At 37.6% G+C, this 18,865-nt stretch overlaps 1 pseudogene; it reads left to right on the top strand.

Annotated features, from left to right (window-relative positions):
• The first annotated feature begins 11,339 nt into the window (after nucleotides 1–11,339).
• On the top strand, nucleotides 11,340–17,151 carry LOC125592709 (annotated as a pseudogene).
• The last annotated feature ends 1,714 nt before the right edge of the window (nucleotides 17,152–18,865 follow it).

Consider the following 18,865-nt stretch of genomic DNA (forward strand, 5'->3'; position numbering starts at 1 on the left):
CGAATATATAGAAGGTATAAATTTCAGCAAAAATAAAAACTGAAAATAAGGATTATCTAAAAATTCGTCAGACATTAAGAAGACACTCATCATACGTCTTCTTCGAAAACTCTTATGTCATCATTAATCCATCCAAATCCGAAGTTCAGGGTTTCTTAATTTATAAGTTATTGCATAATATTTGTTTAACATACCAATCTAACAAAATCTTACAAATATAAGTTATTACGTAATATTTGTTTAACGGGCTTTTTGCAAAAGTGACTCAAAACTTGGAGTCAAACACAAAACTAACCTTTTCTTTTGACTCCTTTTTTTTTGAGATTTTAACCCCACACCTGCATTTTATCTACGAAAATGCCATTAACATTTTTTTTTTTTTTTTTCGAAAATGGCTTCTTTACTGTCTCAACCTCATCTTCTTCAATTATTTACAATACTGCCACTGCAATGAATAGTGGCAACAACCTTGTACGAACTGTTTGGAGCTTTTAATGCCCTTTAATGCACGTAAATCTCTTTACACTCTCTCTGTTTCAATTGTTATGAACTAAAAACAACATTTCTTTCACTTTCTCTCTATATTCATCCAAAAAACTCAAGCTTTTGATTCAAAATATTGGCTTTGGTTGACAGAGCCATATTTCTTTCGTTTTGACTTACGGTTGCTTTCGTTTGAGGTTCTGGGTGGTTGGAGAAGACCCTGTGTGCAAACGAAGTCATCTCACCTAGTTTAAGGTACGAATTTGAATTTTTTTTCAAGATTTGTTCGCGTAGAAGACTTACTAGTAAGTCATCTGTATGTAGAAGACTTACTGATGAGTCTTCTGGTCAAACGGACGACTTAAATTAAGTCGTCCAGCTTTGTTTGTTAAAAAAAAACACTCCAGACGACTTATATATACGTCGTCTACGAGAAACGGGCTAGTTTTGCATTTGACCGAATCGTGTCAGATCTTTGACTATTTCTGGACGACTTATAATTCAGTCGTCTCTGGGAAAGTTAAAATTTCAATATTTTATGAAAACTTGACGACTTACGTGTAAGTCGTCCTAGGTTAGTTTTGTAATTGAAAAATAAAACTTCATAATTTAACTTTAACTAGACGACTTAATATAAAGTCGTCCCTCCAGAAGACTTAATTTAAAGTCGTCCGGGGAAAGCAAAGTCGTCCAGAATTTTTCCCAATTTTCTGGTCAAACCTTGCTTATCCCGGACGACCTTAAATTAAGTCGTTTAGCTGGACGACTTTCATCTAAGTCGTCTGGAGAAAGTTAAATTTCAAGTTTTATTTTTCAATTACAAAACTAACCTAGGACGACTTACACGTAAGTCGTCAAGTTTTCATAAAATATTGAAATTTTAACTTTCCCAGAGACGACTGAATTATAAGTCGTCCAGAAATAGTCAAAGATCTGACACGATTCGGTCAAATGCAAAACTAGCCCGTTTCTCGTAGACGACTTATATATAAGTCGTCTGAAGTTTTTTTTTTAACAAACAAAGCCGGACGACTTAGAATTAAGTCGTCCCTTTTAATTTTCAATTGCAAAAGTGACCTCTTTAGACGACTTACCTTTAAGTCTTCTGGACGACTTAATGCTAAGTCGTCTGCGGCAATGTTTATTGAACTTCTTCATTTCCCTTTTCTCTATGTTTACTAATGTGTTTTATTTTGAATATTTGCAGATGATTTTTCAGTTACATGCAGTGTATGGAGAATGGTTGTTGAGAGATTTCCGTTGGGATTTTGTGGTTGATGATCTCAAAGGAGGAAGATTGTTTTTATTGAATGAAGATTCAACACATGCTGAACTTGTTGCAATGGCTCAAGAAGATTATAACCTGGACATGAGAACAGTGAGTGTGGAGATTAGCTACTCATTACCAGCAGAAATGATGATGGCTCCAGGCAGTCTTCCCATTCATGTTACAAGTGATAGACAAGTTCGAAACTTGCTGGAGATACTCAAAACCCATAGAGTATGTCTTTGTGTATCAAGCCGCAGCAAGGTCGAAACGGTTTCAGAGAAAAGGGATATTGATGAAGCTGGTGAATGGGAAAAAGATGTTGGTGATAATGATGAAGCTGGTGAATGGGAAGAAGATGTTGGTGATAATGATGAAGCTGGTGAATGGGAAGAAGATGGGGAGGAGGAAAATGGGGAGGAGGATGCTGATAATTCTATTGTTGGTGAAACGGATCAGAATGGTGGGGATTACAGTCTTTATGGAAAGGTTCCAGATGAGGACGAGGAAGATGATGATAATATTTGTTTTGAAGAAATCCAAAAGACATATGCTAAGACAAATGCTATTGAAGGAGGAAAATCGAATGGTACCAGTATCTATGTCAACCAGAGTTTTGTTAGCAAGGGTGCTCTGCTTTCAGAGCTGCGGTTGGCAGCAGTGAGGGGTAAGTTTTCTTTCAAATTATACAAATCAACGAAAACTCTCGTTGTGGCAACATGTCCGGTTAGCTATTGTGGATGGAAGGTCAGAGCGAGTGTCAAACATGGGACAAACACGTTTTGGGTAACAAAGTATGTGGAAAAACATTTATGCTCAGCGGGAGACCGAATCGCTCAGCGGAGACACTGTACTCCGAAGTATGTAGGTAGTCTTTTCATTGATCGTGTTGGAATCATTGATGGGATAACTCCGCAGCATATCACTGATGCAATGAGGAACATGTTTGGCATGGCGCTTGATTACACCACTTCATACAGAGCACTGTTATATGCACAAAGATTGGTGAGAGGATCAGCAGAAGAAGGGTATTCGCGTCTGGCATCATATCTCGAGCAAATCTCCATTGCAAATCCTGATTCTATCACGGCGATAGAACTTGATTCTATGAAAAGATTTAAGTATCTATTTCTCTCTTTTGGAGCTTCTATCAAAGGTTTTAAGTATCAGAGAAGGGTCATTGTGGTGGATGGAACTCACCTAAGTGGAAAGTATGGAGGAACTATGTTAGTTGCAGCCGCACAAGATGGCAATTTTCAGATATTCCCATTGGCTTTTGGGATCGTGGATGAGGAAGATATACCTTCTTGGGAATGGTTTTTCACAAAATTGGCTAGTTGTATATCTCATGACAAGCCTCTGGTGATAGTCTCCGACCGGCACAAGGCCATTAAAAGTGCGTGTGATAAGGTGTTTCCTTGGGCAACCCGAGGAATATGTTATTATCACCTTCAAGATAACATTGTCAAAAAGTTTAAAGGGAAACATCTCATGTACTTGGTGAAAGGGGCTGCTTATGCTCACACGGTTTACGATTTTGACCGGTACATGGCTGAGATACGGAGTGCAAACCCGGAACTTGCAACGTATTTGGAGAAAGCCGACGTCAGGCTATGGTCAAGGGTTTATTGTAAGGGGAACAGGTTCAACATAAAAACAAGCAACATTGCTGAATCTATTAATTCCGCACTGAAGCGAGCAAGAGGATTTCCGATTACGTTCCTGCTGGAGTTCATAAGGCAGAAGTTAGGAAAATGGTATTGGAAAAGGAGACAAGATGCTTTGAGTCTCACAACTGAACATAGCGGGGGTGTTGAATACTTGCTTGCTGTTCGAGAAGAGATAGCGGGTACGATGACGGTCGAACCAATTGATGGATGGCATTTCTTTGTCAAAGGTGGCAAAATGGACTGTGTGGTTGATTTGGAACATGCAAAGTGTGATTGTGGTGTCTATGGAGTGGAGAAAATACCTTGCTCTCATGCTATAGCTGCTGGAATACATGCTGGTTTGCATATCTCCACACTTGTATGTCCACTGTACTCAAAGAATTATCTGTATGCAGGATACTCAGAGAATATATATCCTATCGTGTCACAACATATTGAGGAACGAGAATGCTTTCCTCCAGAACTAAAGCGTGGTCGGGGGAGACCGAAGAAATCAAGATGGCAATCTTGGTTGGAGCTATCTAGGATGAGAGGACACAAACCCAGGAAGAAACACAGGGCACGGAGATGCTCAAACTGCAAGGAAACTGGCCATACGAAACCACAATGTACACAACCAGTTGACTAGTTGTCCAGACGACCTAAATTTAAGTCGTCCAGTCTTGATTACCCGTCCAGACGACTAAATTTTTAGTCGTCCAGTGTATTTTATTTTTAGACGACCTTCTACTAAGTCGTCCAGTGTATTTTATTTTTAGACGACCTTCTACTAAGTCGTCCAGTGTATTTTATTTTTAGACGACCTTCTACTATCCCTTCAAGTGTATTATTTGTAAGTCGTCCAGTTGGAAAACCTTCCAGACGACTTATAATAAGTCGTCCAAACCTTCTAGACGACTTATTTGTAAGTCGTCCAGTTGGAAAACCTTCCAGACGACTTATTTCTTCCAGACAACTTATATATTTACAAGTTCAAATACAAACACTAATCTTCCAGACAACTTATATATTTACAACTTATATATTTACAAGTTCAACTTATATATTCAAATACAAAGACAAGTTCAAATACAAACACTAATCTAATCATACAAGCCCACGAACTTATCACCATCCACATTTTCTTTTAGATGCTGATCAACAAGCTCCTTCCATATATCCACCGCCATATTATCCCTCATTTTCTTTGCGTTGCACCTAGCAAAGTCTTTAGGGTCAAAGGAGACCCCGAGAGCATGACATTCAATGTACTTTAAAGTGTACACGCCACAATCACCATTGTTGGCCGTGGGTACACCTTTCAGCGGTCTCTCATATGTGTATGGCTCCAACCCGTATTTGACCCGTATTTCGTCGGTGGCTGCGCACTCAACAAGCAGATAAGGGACCATCTGGAGAAAAGGCTCCATTATCGCATCCCATGCGTCTGGTACACTAGATGAAGGTATGCTGTCCCAGACGACTATGTGCCTCTTAGGGATCGATATCCAAATAGCAACCCAATGCTTGTCGTCCAAGTTCACTGGCGCATAGATATCATCAATGTCCTCCCCCCACTTCTTGTTTGATTGGCAAAATGAAGGTATTGATCCGTCATAAAAATACGACGCCCCACCAGGTAGAACTCTTCCTAAACCTTTGTGATCAGGTTCCGATGTTTTGAAGAGGTGATACTGCTCTCTCCAAGACTGGGAAAAGTTGTGATCCAGGAAGCACATTCGCTCGCTCCTGAAAGCTTGTGGGTTCTCCTGATACCTCTGCCTTAGCACATTAATCCAAGCATCTATATGCTGCATATTAAATATAACAAGTTAGAAGTTACCAGACGACTTAAATATAAGTCGTCTACGTGGTCGTCCAAGTAGACGACTTTCCAGACGATTTAACTTTAAGTCGTCTGGAAAGTAGTCTACTTGGACGACTTTGTAGACGACTTAAATCGTGTGCAGAAGACTTACGCAGTCTTCCAGCCATCCTCTGGCTGTCCGGAGGAAGTGGTACCACCTTGTTGGTGATGTACGTGGTTTGTCCTCGGTCTTAGTTAAATAATGACTGCAAACAAAAAAAGCAATCAGTTTTGGACGACTAAATCAAGCTATTATGGGTAAAGCAATCACTTACGGATCAGTTTTCAACCAATCAGCGAGTTCCTTCAACTTATCTTTGTTTACGGGCGGAAATGGATTATAGGCTGCCACTTTATCTTTTTTTTTCTCTGCCGTATAAGGAGATCTCACAGTGGGAGCAGGTTTCTTCGCTCGTTTACTCTTTGCACGCTTGTCCAATACAACCAGGCTCGGTTCTGAAACTGGATCGCTTGGCTCGGTGGAAGCGAGGCTCGGTTGTTGATCGGTGGAAGCGAGGCTAGGTTGGTGATCGGTGGAAGTGACAGCAACAATCTCTTTGGAGGTCTTATTTACCGAGTTCGCCTCGGTTGCTGTATCCTCCGGCAACCATCTCTGCAATAAAAGTTGCACACAAGTTAACTCTGGACGACTTAAGCAAAAGTTGTCTGGACGACTAGTTGGACCTGGACGACTTAAAATTAAGTCTTCCGTGGTCAACTAGTTGTCCAGACAACTTACGTTTAAGTCGTCCAGGGTCAACTAGTCGTCCAGACAACTTTTACAGTCGTCTGGACAACTAGTTAACCCTGGATTTGATACTAACCTCTTTGATTTGAGGAGACTGTTTCTTTTGAGGAGGAGGCTGTTTCTTTTGAGGAGGAGGAGGCTGCTGCTGTTTCTTTTTAGGAGGAGGAGGCTGCTGCTGTTTCTTTTGAGGAGGAGGAGGCTGCTGTTTGGTTTGATGAGGAGGAGGCTGGTTACTAACCACGGTTTCATTGGCATGAGGGGTAGCCTGTTTGTTTCTACCCCCGGTTTCTTTGGCAAGAGGGGTAGGTTGTTTATCTTGAGGGGTAGCCTGTTTGTTTCTACCCCCGGTTTCTTTGGCAAGAGGGGAAGGCTGTTTATCTTGAGGGGTAGCCTGATTGGTTAGACGTGGAGGGGTAGCCTGATTGGTGACACCAACCTTCTTCTCCACAGCTTCCAATCTATCGGACAACTTCCTAAACTCCCTCATGCACTTATTAAACCCTTTTTTCATGTAGTCAGCTACGCCCTTGAACATAATTTCCAACTCCTCTCTGGTCACCCCTCTAGCCTCTTCTCTAGCCTCTTCTCTAGCCTCTTCACTAGCCACTTTAGGAGCCTCTTTACGAGCTTTCTTCCGAGGTCTTGGATTGTCTTCCTCCTCCTCCTCCTCCTCCTCCAACACAACCATCTCTTTGGCCTTCTTTGATGGAGTCACAACCTTAGGTTTTGTATTGACCTTAGTACCAGTGACTTCCCAGCAATCCATGGTTCACTTCCACGGTCTCCGCTCATACATGACTTTAATGATGTTCTCCGCGAGCAGGTCCTCAACCTCAGAGTCCCATTTTGGCCACATTTCACTAATGTCCTTCTCAACAAAGTTGATCACGCGGGTCTGCAGTAAATAGAAGAATCGAGTTAGATATTTGAAAAAAAATACTAAATAGACGACTTATAATAAGTCGTCTGCGCAGTCTTTTGGATTGAAGTAAATACCTGACTCAAGATAGCAGCTTTCATTGATCTGCGGCCTCTGCTGCCCTCGTAAGCCAGTATCGGTGGAGACGGACTGTCTGCTCTGGGACCACCAATACTAGCACCCAATTCCGGCATAGCTGTGTACGTCCAGACCTGAAGAACTTGTATAAACCCATCCACGGTGTAACAGCCAGCAATTTCTTTGTTCCACAAAGAGTCCATCAGCACCTTAAATGCGACTCTCCCCCATGGATAATTCTCAAACCGTTCTAAATCCATCACTAGCCTTGCCAGAGTAGATCGTGTAGCGGTTGAAAACTTTCTCCCTTCAATGAATCCAGTGAAGATGGAGAGGTACGCGAGCCGCTTGCGATCTTCCCTGGACCAATCCCCGCATCTCTGCAGTGCTGCTATTATCTGATCAGTAGTTGGCCCAGCTTCCAGATGAACTCCCAGCATCCCCCAGAAAGAAACCATCCCTGGGGTAACGTCACATTTTGGTGTCTCAAGGTCCTCGATGTACTCGCAGTTTAGACCAGTGAGGTTTTCAAACTCTAACAGTGAAAACCTCAAAGGTTCTGGACCAACGAGAGACCACATCTCATACTTCTTCTTAATGTCCAGCTTGAAACTGAGCATGTAGTGAACCAGCCTTGAAGCCCAACCAAATCCCTGCTCCTTGAACTTGATGAAAACTCCCAAACTCGACTCCTTGAGCTCTTCAAATTCGTCATCAGTAAGAGCTTTCCTAAGAGCAGTATGCAACTTGCTGTTATCCGTATGATACGAAATGCTATTGTGGGCTTCTGGTTCTTCCCCTGATGTGTATAACCTACGGGGGAGTTCTGGAATATCCATCCTTTTTGTCTGCAAAATAATCAAAGACAACAATATAAGTCCAGACGACTTAGTAGACGACTTATAATTAAGTCGTCTGGAAAGTCTTCCAAATGGACGACTTATATTTAAGTCATCTACTAAGTCGTCCAGTTGGAAGACTTTCCAGACGACTTAAATTACTTACAAGTCTTCCAGTCGCAGAAGGAGTTGGAGTACTCGTCATTGCGGTTATAGATCTGAAAAAATAAACGTGAAACGGTGAGAATGAGTAAATTGATAGAGACAACGTTTTATGTTCATCTTTTCCTCGAGATTGATGACTTAGCGGCGTTAGGGTTTACAGAGAAACGGCGCTAAGGTTTACAGAGAAGAAGCGGCGGCGCTAGGGTTTAGAAGAAGCGGCGGCGCTAGTGTTTAGAACGTTGGTGACCACGGTGGCGAGGGCGACGGTTTGTTCGGAAATAGTGGAAGCGGCGGCGCTAGGGTTTAGAGGAATCGGCGGCGCTAGGGTTTAGAGGAATCGGCGGCGCTAGGGTTAGAAGAAGCTGCGGCGACAACGGTGAGAATGAAGTGAGATAGATAGCCGATGTTGAGAACGATGGTTTGTTCGGAAATCGTGGGAATTCGAAATCGCCTTTGAGAGAGAACTGTTAGGGTTTCTGAATATCGCGAAAAATGAAAAAAAAAAAAAAAAATCACCTTATATATTGGGTAAATAATCCGGTTAGCTTTAAAATTACATTGGTAAACTTTAAGGTTTGGTCCGGTTTAGACGACTTATTCTGGCTGATAATGTACAACAGACGACTTAATATTTAGTCGTCTGTTTTCAGACGACAAAATATTAAGTCGTCCTAGACCCTAAAATGAACCCCTAAACTAAAATGACTAGATTAACTAACTAACCACGTTATAAAATCAAATTATACTTAAATAGTGTTTACTATACACAGAAATGAACACGCATAAGTAATTTTAAAAATTTTCAAAAACGGTTTTAATGCTTTCCAAAATCTAACCCTAAGAACACATACAATACTACAACATATGTTGATGAAACATAAACTTAAGAATATCATGACTCACTACTTTCACTCATCTATGCTGAAAACAATTGAAATTTGTTATATCTTAATTTATACCTCCTAAGACATATGTTAATTACATAATTCCCATTTTTCACTTATCAAAATATTTTTTACAAAATTTTTAAATTATGTTTAAGACTAACTGTCCAGACGACTTAACTTAAAGTCGTCTGGACGACTTATTTTCAAGTCGTCTAAACAGACGACTTGCGAGGGGTAGAAACGTAAAAAGAATTCCGTTTTTTTGTTTGGTCACAAGGGGATAGTTGTAATTTCAATAGCCTTTTAGGTTACTTTTGCCTTTGACCCAAGTTGGGGTATTGTTTTGGGTTTGACTCCAAGTTTTGAGTCACACTTGGCAATTCTCCCTTGTTTAACATACCAATCTAATATACCAATTTCTTAAGTAATAATAAAATATATTATAAATTAATATTCACTAAACATTTATTATAAAAAATCATATAGTATTTTTATATAAATTTTATAATTATAGTCTATATTATATTCCAATAAAAATACTATATGAATTAAATATGACAAAATTATATTAAATTAGTAAATTAACCTATTTTATTATTAAAATGCTTTTATTTAAATAATCATTTATCATTCACTGCTTATATCTTATTTACAAAATATGCTATTAGAAAATTTTGAAATTTTAATAATTCATTAAATATATTAGTGAGAAATAATTTTAATTACAATTTACTGTTTATTTTAATTATTAAAAATCATGTTGTTGCTAAAGATAAACCATAAATGTTAAAATATTATTTTTTGAAATGCAACACCAAAAACAAATTTTATTGTAAAAAACAAAAGTAATATATTATTTTGAAATTTTTATTTAATAACAAAAAATAGAAAAATTAATATCATTACATCAAAAAAATATCATACATCAATAAATTTACTAACATAATAGGGATATATTATTTAAACAGAACAGTGTGTTTACTTATAAAATCCCACAATATTTAATATTATAGATGTTAAATTACTTTTTAAACACAACATGTAAGTATCCTAAACAAATATCTTTCTATTGTATAACTAAATAAATTTTAAAAATGTAGTATGTACAATAACAATTAATAACAAAATAAAATGAATAAAACATATCGTCTAATAAAAAACCTAATCAATAAGATTATAGTTACACACTATATAACGATAAAATATAAATCATATATTATTAAATTTTATAATAATATCAAAGTTATACATTTATGAAATGAAAAATATACCCGTACGTTCATCTTAAAACTTTACGTGTAATCTTTGATCTTTGTGGATTCGATCATGTATTCTTATTGCACATTTTACTATGCACTTGGAACTAGATATCTAAACTATTAAAACTAGAGTACAAAAAAAGAATAGTCCTTTGTTTTCCTCAAAGTTTACCATTCGATGCCACTGCATTAAACGCAGTCGTTTCTCATAGTCTTATAAACTGTTTAATTACTAAACCATTACTAAACGACCATCTCAATACAATCTCTACTTTCCTGTATATTTTCCTGCATATCGTTCATAAACCGTTTAATAACTAAACCATTAATAAACCATAACATTACAAAACCATCTAAATACAATTCTCTACTTTCCTACATGTTGTTGTATAAACTTTGGTTCCTCTTGGTCTACAGAATCAGAATAGTCAATAGATACATTCCTACATACCTTTTTAATAATTTTACCAGTGTTTTTAAAACCGGACCGGAAGCTGAACCGGAAATATGGGTCACGGTTCAATATGGTTCAACCGGGTCAAACTTGGTTCAATAATATGGTTTAATATTTTTTTAGTATGTAAATATAAAAGTAATATTAGTAAACATGATGTATAGTTAAAATATAAATCAATTTTGAACATAAAATATTATAAATATAAATTAGTTTCTTGTTTATATGGATGGTTTATAGATTTTTGATAGTTTTAGTGGTGTTTATTGGTTTAATAACTTTGAAATATAATCCGGCTATGTGGCCGGTTCATGGTCGAACCAATTACTAGACCAACCCGGCTATATAACCGGTTCATGGTCGAACCCGGTCCAACCATCGGGTCGGTCCGGTTTTAAAAACACTGCGTATTACGATAAGTTTTTAATAAACGAATGAATATATTCGAAGAGTATATTCGATTTTTAATACTAGAAGATCATAACTAACTTAATCTTTCGTCATTATATGGCATTTACCCTAGCATTTCCTAAGTAGCTATATATATCTCCTCCCCAATAACGTGAACACCATATCATTGTAAGCAGAGCCTCCTAAAATGTCTACTATCACTATTTTTACTCCTCTCACAAAAACTCAGGCCTTATAAGAATAACTGGCAAGTTCAAGTTAAGTGCTTATATTCGTGGAGGCAGAACATACATCGTTTGGAGATACCGTTGAGATGGTTTTGACAGACGAATGGGTAAATCAAACTTTATAAACGTTTGTTGCATTATGACAGTTCACTTCTTTAACCATTATATAATTTTACCATGTTTTTTTGTAGGGTAACACAATCCGTGCTTCTTGTAAAAAAAAATCTCACATATACTGTGTTCGACGTGAGCTATATGCGGTTATTTCTAGAACCATTTCTAAAAATTGATTGAAATTCTAATTTTGGACAGAAGTTTTCGACAACTTTTAACAGCCACATACGTCATAAGGTATGTCTTTTTGTTAGTTATGTAGTTGTGAACAAACAAAAAATGCATTACTCCATATATATGGAGTAATGCATTTTTTGTTTGTTCACAACTACATAATTCACTACATTTTGCAGTAAATTTTGCAGTGGGGTTGGAGATGCTCTTATACGGTTTATGTTTGGATGTATTCTTTAAAAAAATTGTGTTTGTATTGTATATATCTAATAAAGAATTAAAATGAATTTGCTGTTTGCTCTATGCAGATTTGCGTCATTCATTCAAATTGCGTTTGGAAGAATTCTTGCTGGTTCAGAAAGTTTATTTTTATTTATGCAAACAACATTTGTTTTATTTTTCAAATATTCATTTCAATAAGATTGTAGTTCTTTTCATCTGGAAAAATGTGAGAGTTCTCTTTGGTCATTTACAATATCGAATTATATACGCTCTTATATAAGACTATCTTATCATCAACACCGTTATGGATCACTCAGACAAGTAAAAACAAACATCTAAACTTAAGGTAGGGTTCTTCAATCTAATAACTTATTCTAGACTATCGTACTTTCTTTTCACATTACATTCTTGACACAATAGATCAATAATTACTAACCGTATTATAAGTTTGGTGTCCCGTCATCGTTGTTGTCCAAACGAAACAGCTTGATTCCTGGTACTTGGTTCTCTCCACGTCCAATATCATGCGACAAATTTAAAAAAGTTAATATCATTATATGATAATTGTTTAAAAATCATGAACGAATTAATGAAACTTATGAAACAATCATATCAAACTAAGAACCCGTACATTTAACTTTGACTAACTGATTATTGTGCCTTCCCGTTGCTCTGTGATGTTACAACTGATTCTCACCTCTTTCTTCTTCACCATGTCTCCGCCTGAACTTTTCTATATATCACGTCTGTCTCATCTCCCTCTGTTTCTCCATAAAGAGTGATTCGTCTATATTAATAATACATGGTGCCTGAAAAGTAATTACGTCTTCAATATTAAGTATGCTCAGAACAATAATATTTATTAAAGAAATCAATCATTTTAACAGACCTTTGAGAATCAAGTCTATTTGACTTATCTAATTAACAATTTAAAAAGAAGCCAATTTGCTAACTCATTCCATCATGTTCTTGAGCTAATTATAGAGCTAGAATGTGTGAAAGAATTTTATGTTATGGTAGAAGGCTTTACATCTCAATATATACAGAGTCTAGAGTACTCATATCAGACTTATAAGGAAAGAGTATATTTACAATATAATCATATTAACTCCTATACGCCCCGCAAGATAGACGACCGGTAGTTGCGAGAGGCCAATCTTGTTCATGTGACCATGTAGCAGAGACCGAGATACTGGCTTTGTGAGAGCATCTGCTAGTTGGTCTTACGAGGAGACATGGGAGACTCAAAGGAAACCTAACTGAACAAATTGTCTGGTGAAGTGGTAGCTGAGAGCTACATGTTTCATTTTTGAGTGAAAGATGGGGTTTGCGCAGAGGTATGTAGCTCCGACGTTGTCGCAATAGATGACAGGTTGAGACTTGGAGGAGATACCAAGTTCTTTGAGTAGCGCATGGATCCAAATTAGTTCAGAGGCTGTGTCTGCAACCGCTCTGTACTCTGCTTCAGTGGAGGATCTTGTGACTGTCTTTTGTTTCCGTGACGTCCACAAGACTGGATCGGAACCAAGATAGATTATGTTGGCTGTTGTTGAGGTGTAGTCATCTCTGTTGCCAGTCCAGTCTGCATCAGAGAAGGCATGGAGATTAGGTGTGTTGTTGGTGTGAAAGAAGATGCCTCTGTCTATTGTGCCTGAGAGATAACGTAGTAGCCGCTTGACAGCTTGCCAGTGAATGTCAGTGGGACGATGCATGAATTGAGAGAGTTTGTTGACTGCAAAGGCTATGTCTGTGCGTGTGAACTAAAGATACTGCAGTGCTCCAACTGTTGTTCTGTACATCGTTCCATCAGTTAGACTTGTGCCAGAGAGTAGAGTGAGATGCTCATTCGTTTCCATCAGGCTGGCCACAAGTTTTGCATCTTTCATCTGTGTACGCTCTAGAAGATCATTTATATATTTTGTTTGGGTGAGAAGGAGGCCTGACTTGGAGCGTGTTGCTTCGATTCCCAGGAAGTAGTTCAGGTCACCAAGGTCTTTGAGAGAGAAGCGATTGCTCAGGAGCTCGATGAACTGTTGAACACGCTTGGGATCATTGGCTGTGACAACAATGCCATCTACATAGACTAGAACATGCAGAAGGATACCCGAGGAGCACATGATGAATAGAGCAGCATCTGAGAGTGAGTTCTTGAAACCAGAGGCAATGAGGAAGTTGCCAAGCTCTTCATACCACACACGTGGGGCTTGTTTGAGGCCGTATAAAGCTTTGCGAAGCTTACAGACATAGTGGGGACGGTCCTTGTCAACAAATCCAGCCGGTTGAACCATGTATACATCGTTTCCTTGGAGGAATGCATGGTTTACGTCAAGTTGACGAAGTGGCCACCCGCGAGAGACTGCGATGTCAAGCACTATGCGAACAGTGGTGTGCTTGAGAACTGGACTAAATGTTTCTTTGTAGTATAGACCTTGTCGCTGGTGATACCCTTTTCTAACCAACCTTGATTTTAGTTGACGCACCGAGCCATCTGGATTCCATTTTATGCGATAGATCTATCTGTTCCAATATGAGATTATACTTTGGGTCTGGCGGAATGAGATCCCATGTATGTTCTCTCAATTGAGAATCCACTGAGAGCTAGATCATCACGCAGAGCTAAGTACTCACCACCATTGTCCGAGTAGAAAGTCTTGAGCTTGTGATTGAATTTGTTTTCAACCACAGCCTTCCACCGTATGAAGATATGGCGGACATCAGACTTGTTTCTGAGCGGGTAGAACCAAACATAATGAGTGAAGTGGTCAACAAATATGACGTAGTATTTATACCCGTCAACAGAGTACATTGGTGACGTCCATACGTCGGAAAAAACAAGCTCAAGAAGATGAGAGGAGGTGATAGATGTTTGAGAGAATGGAGTTTTGTGGCTTTTTGAGACTAGACAATCTTTGCAATGGAAATTTGAATTTTTATTAGAAATAGGAAGCATAAACTTGGAAACAACATTGTTTAGAATAGTGATTGCTGGGTGTTCAGTTTTTCCGCCAAAACCGCAAAATTGAGTTTTTCCGCCAGAACCGCAAAATTGAGTTTTTCCGCCAAATAAAAAATCGAGTTTTTCCGCCAAAACAGTAAAATATAGTTTCCCCGTCAAAATTAGAAAATCAAGTTTTTCTGCTAAAATCTTTATATCGAGTTTTTCCGCCACAACCACAAAATCGAGTCTTCCTGTCAAAATCGCAAAATCGAGTTTTCCTGTTAAAATCAGAAAATCGAATTTTCCCGCTAAAATCTTAATATCGAGTTTTCCAACAAAATTGTAAAATCAAAATTTTATGCCAAAATCACAAAATCGAGGTTTTGGCCAAAATCGATTTTTTCGCAAAAACACAAAAACTGAGTTTTTTTGCAAATAAAAAAAAATGGAATTTTTTCGCCAAAACTACAATACAAATTTCTGCCAAAACCGTAAAAACAAAATTTCTCGCAAAATCTTATTTTCCATGAAACCACAAAACAAGATTTCCCGCAAAATCTTATGAGTTATGAAATTATGTATGAAGTTATGCTATTTATGTGGTCTTTTGAACTTATGTATTGTTGTACTTATAGATTTATGGATGAATTTTAGTCTTATAAACTTGTATTTGTAGGCTTATAAATTGAAATTTAAAATTTTCTTATATGGTTCATTATGGACCCCATGGCAACTCATGTAAACATGGGTGTTAGTGGGTTTGGTCCTTAATGGACATGGTCTTTAAGGGACATGATCCATGATGGACATGGTCTCTCTCTGTCTACAAACAATAAATGGACAAATGGATACGGGCTAAAGGATGTGAGAAAGCCCAGTTTAAAGCTCTATGTAGGCATGAGCGTTCAGGTCTTCAGATTGGGTTCGGACAGGTTCCTTTTGGGTCTGCGTCCTTCGGGTCCTAAACATTTAGACTCAATAGGCACTTAGAAATTTTTGGTTCGGATTCGGGTCGGTTCTTCTCGGTTCCGAGTCTGTTAGAGTCTATAATTAAATACCCATAAAATATCTGTAATTGTTTTTGGATCCATATCGGGTCCGGTTCGGGTTCGGGTATTTAGGTTCTGAAAAGGACATGACACATCCAACTCTATCAAATTTAGTCGATATATATAAAATTTTACAAAATAACTTAATGTAACTATTAATAATTAAAATAAAAAATTTAAGCTCAAAATTTTACATTTTAAAGCTTCATATTACTTAAAAAATGTTACAAAATAATAACAAATATTGTTAACAAAAGATATTTCAACTAAATCATAAAATAATATATATAAAATAGAACACAAAAAATCATAGTTTTGGATATACATGTTTTTTAAGTCGTGTACAGATCGGTTCTTATCGGCTCGGGTCTATTCGGATCGGTTCTTTTCGGGTCCGGATCATTTCGGGTCGGATCATTTCGGGTCGGTTCCTTTCGGTTCCGGTTCTTTCGGGTATAAGAAATTTAGACCCACAAGATGCTTGTAAATTTTTGGTTTTGTTTCGGACCGGGTATTTTCGGATCGGTTCCGGTTCGGATTTTCGGGTCCATGTTAAAATGCCCAGGCCTAGCTCTATGCATAGATCTCATTTGACCTAGGACATGCGGTGCTATCTTTGGCTACACTGCTACCTGTAGAGGTTTGGATCGATTGTGGATAACATAGCTGATTTTACTTTTCATAGACAGCTTCTTCTTTGCACCTTTCTCTAACGTTCCTCTGTTTTGTCTTTCTGCTTTAGTGTAGAATACCGTTGGAGAGTTATGCTTTGGCGCGCATTCGTAATGGGCTTGCTCGAGTTCTGGCCCATTCGGTATTGTTGAGATCCAGTAGTAGCATTTGGTGAAGCCTTGGTTGCAGCTAGAGGGTTTGGTTTGACAGCCCCCTCAAACTTGGGGTGGATGGAATCACAGACCTTGAAGACCGTAAACAAAAAGAGGTATGCAGTATGCGATAAAAAATGAAGGATGAAAGCCAAAAGTGTGTGTTCTCGAAGAGTGAGGTCGAGCTGGAAGAAGAATGTGGAATCTGTATGGAGATGAATAACATGGTTGTGCTTCCAAACTGTACTCATTTTTTGTGCATCAAGTGTTATCGCGATTGCTAAGTCAGTTACTAAAAAGTGTTTTTCAAACCATTGAATGTATGACCTCTTTTTTGAAAAGAGTGATGTTTATTCTTAGGCGAGGGAGGTCACAGTCATGTCCTTCCTGTAGAGACAGCCTTAAAAGAATGGACTCAGGTGATCTCTGGATGTTCTTGGACAACAACGATACTGTGAATCCCTGTGCAATCGTGAGAGAGAATCAGAGGCGGTTGTTTGTCTACATTGAGAAGTTACCACTGGTGGTTCCGGATCAAGCGCTTGTCTCTTCTCCTTACTATTACCATGTGAAGTGAAAGATGAAAATAAAAGGCATGAACCGGTTCTGGTACATCTTTATCTGTATATTGCATACTTGGAGGGTTTTTTCAATATTTAAACACTCCAACCCAACTACATATTCATCTCTATATATTTCTTTAAAATAGAGAAACTCTTGTATAGAGATGGATTTGTTCTAATGTGTGTCTATATAATAGAGTTTCTCTTTTTTTTTAACTCTCTTTCTTTTCCCATTTCTTAGGAAAGTTCCACTTACTAGTTTTCTTTGTGCATTTGGATGAGGTTTCCAATTACTTATTTACAGACAAGAGAAGGGTTTAATCACATTTAATCTATGGTTGTTATTGCCCATTGAAGTATTAATATCAGAGAATGTGGACTACCCAAGTATGATGTTCAAAACGTACGTAACACGTATGATTAGAACTAATTTCTCTACATTCCAAGCAAAACAAAAATATTCCAGTCTTGGATTAGATGAGACAATAAACTATGGACCATTGTGGTGAATACACAAAGAGAACAGAGGAAGATGATGAGATAAAGCAGAAGGTGAGAGAGGCTCTGGGTGTATACAATGCTTTTCAGAGAAGGGAGTGTACTCGTGGAGATTCTCTCACAATGTTTCATATCAACTTCGAGTCAAACACAATGTATAATTTCTTATCTTCCACAAACGAATAAAGAGGAAGATGATGTTTTTCTCATTGGCTGTCTATTGTTGATTTGTTTCTGTATATGATGAACATATAGCTGCATTGATTCGTATTGATATCAAGTGGTAATGATTTGCATGAACAACATTTTCTTTTCTCAGTTGGTAGCTAAAATCTATTGAAAATAAGACTAAGATTTGTTGACAATTAGCTTGACCTCGACATGGTTCAAAAGAGGGAAATATTTCGTTTTAGGAGGCAAGCCAGGAGAGAGGAGAGGTATTGTATTAGTCTTCACTGTTGCTTCATCTTTATATTAATCTCTATGTGTGTTTCTTTTTCAGGTCCGCGCAACGCACTGTTTATAAAAAAACTGAGGAAATCTTTAATGAGAAAGCTAAAGTTGCTTCTTTCTCTTCACGCGGTCCAAACACAATGACTATTGATATTAATGCCATGCCCCATTTGTTTGTTGCGCATTCTCTCATTTGTTCTATCCTTCTCATACTAAACATATTTCTTTTTTTATATGTTCGATATGTTTGATTTGCACCCTCCATTGTTTCAGTCACCTTTCAGGTATTTGGTATTAAACTGTTCAATCGTTTGTTATATCTTTTCTCTGAACATCAGAGCATATTCGGAGGACTCCATTATATCCTTCTTCTCCACGATGTCTTGACCATCATTGTTTTAGGGGCGTTATGACCCGGTCATGCTTTTCATATATTTAATTCTTGTTTTGTTCTAATACTCGACTATTAAAGAACAATAGTGCTGTAATAAAAAAAATAAAAAATGAACAAAATAATAAGATCTTTTTTCTGTTATTTATGATTTCTTTCAGATTTAATAATATTTTTACTATATAATTTCTTAAATACAGAGAAAACAAAAGATCCATATATATATAAAATATTATTTACAAATAACGTAAATCTTAAGAAATGAAGAAAAAAGTCACTATTTTTGGTCACCATATAAAACTAATTATATTTTCTGATTATGTAAATTTAATTGCAAAATGAACATAACAGAAACTATAACACACGCTAGTCAGCATTCAAAGGAG

The sequence above is a fragment of the Brassica napus genome, chromosome C9 (assembly GCF_020379485.1).
Source record: "Brassica napus cultivar Da-Ae chromosome C9, Da-Ae, whole genome shotgun sequence".
NCBI lineage: Eukaryota > Viridiplantae > Streptophyta > Magnoliopsida > Brassicales > Brassicaceae > Brassica > Brassica napus.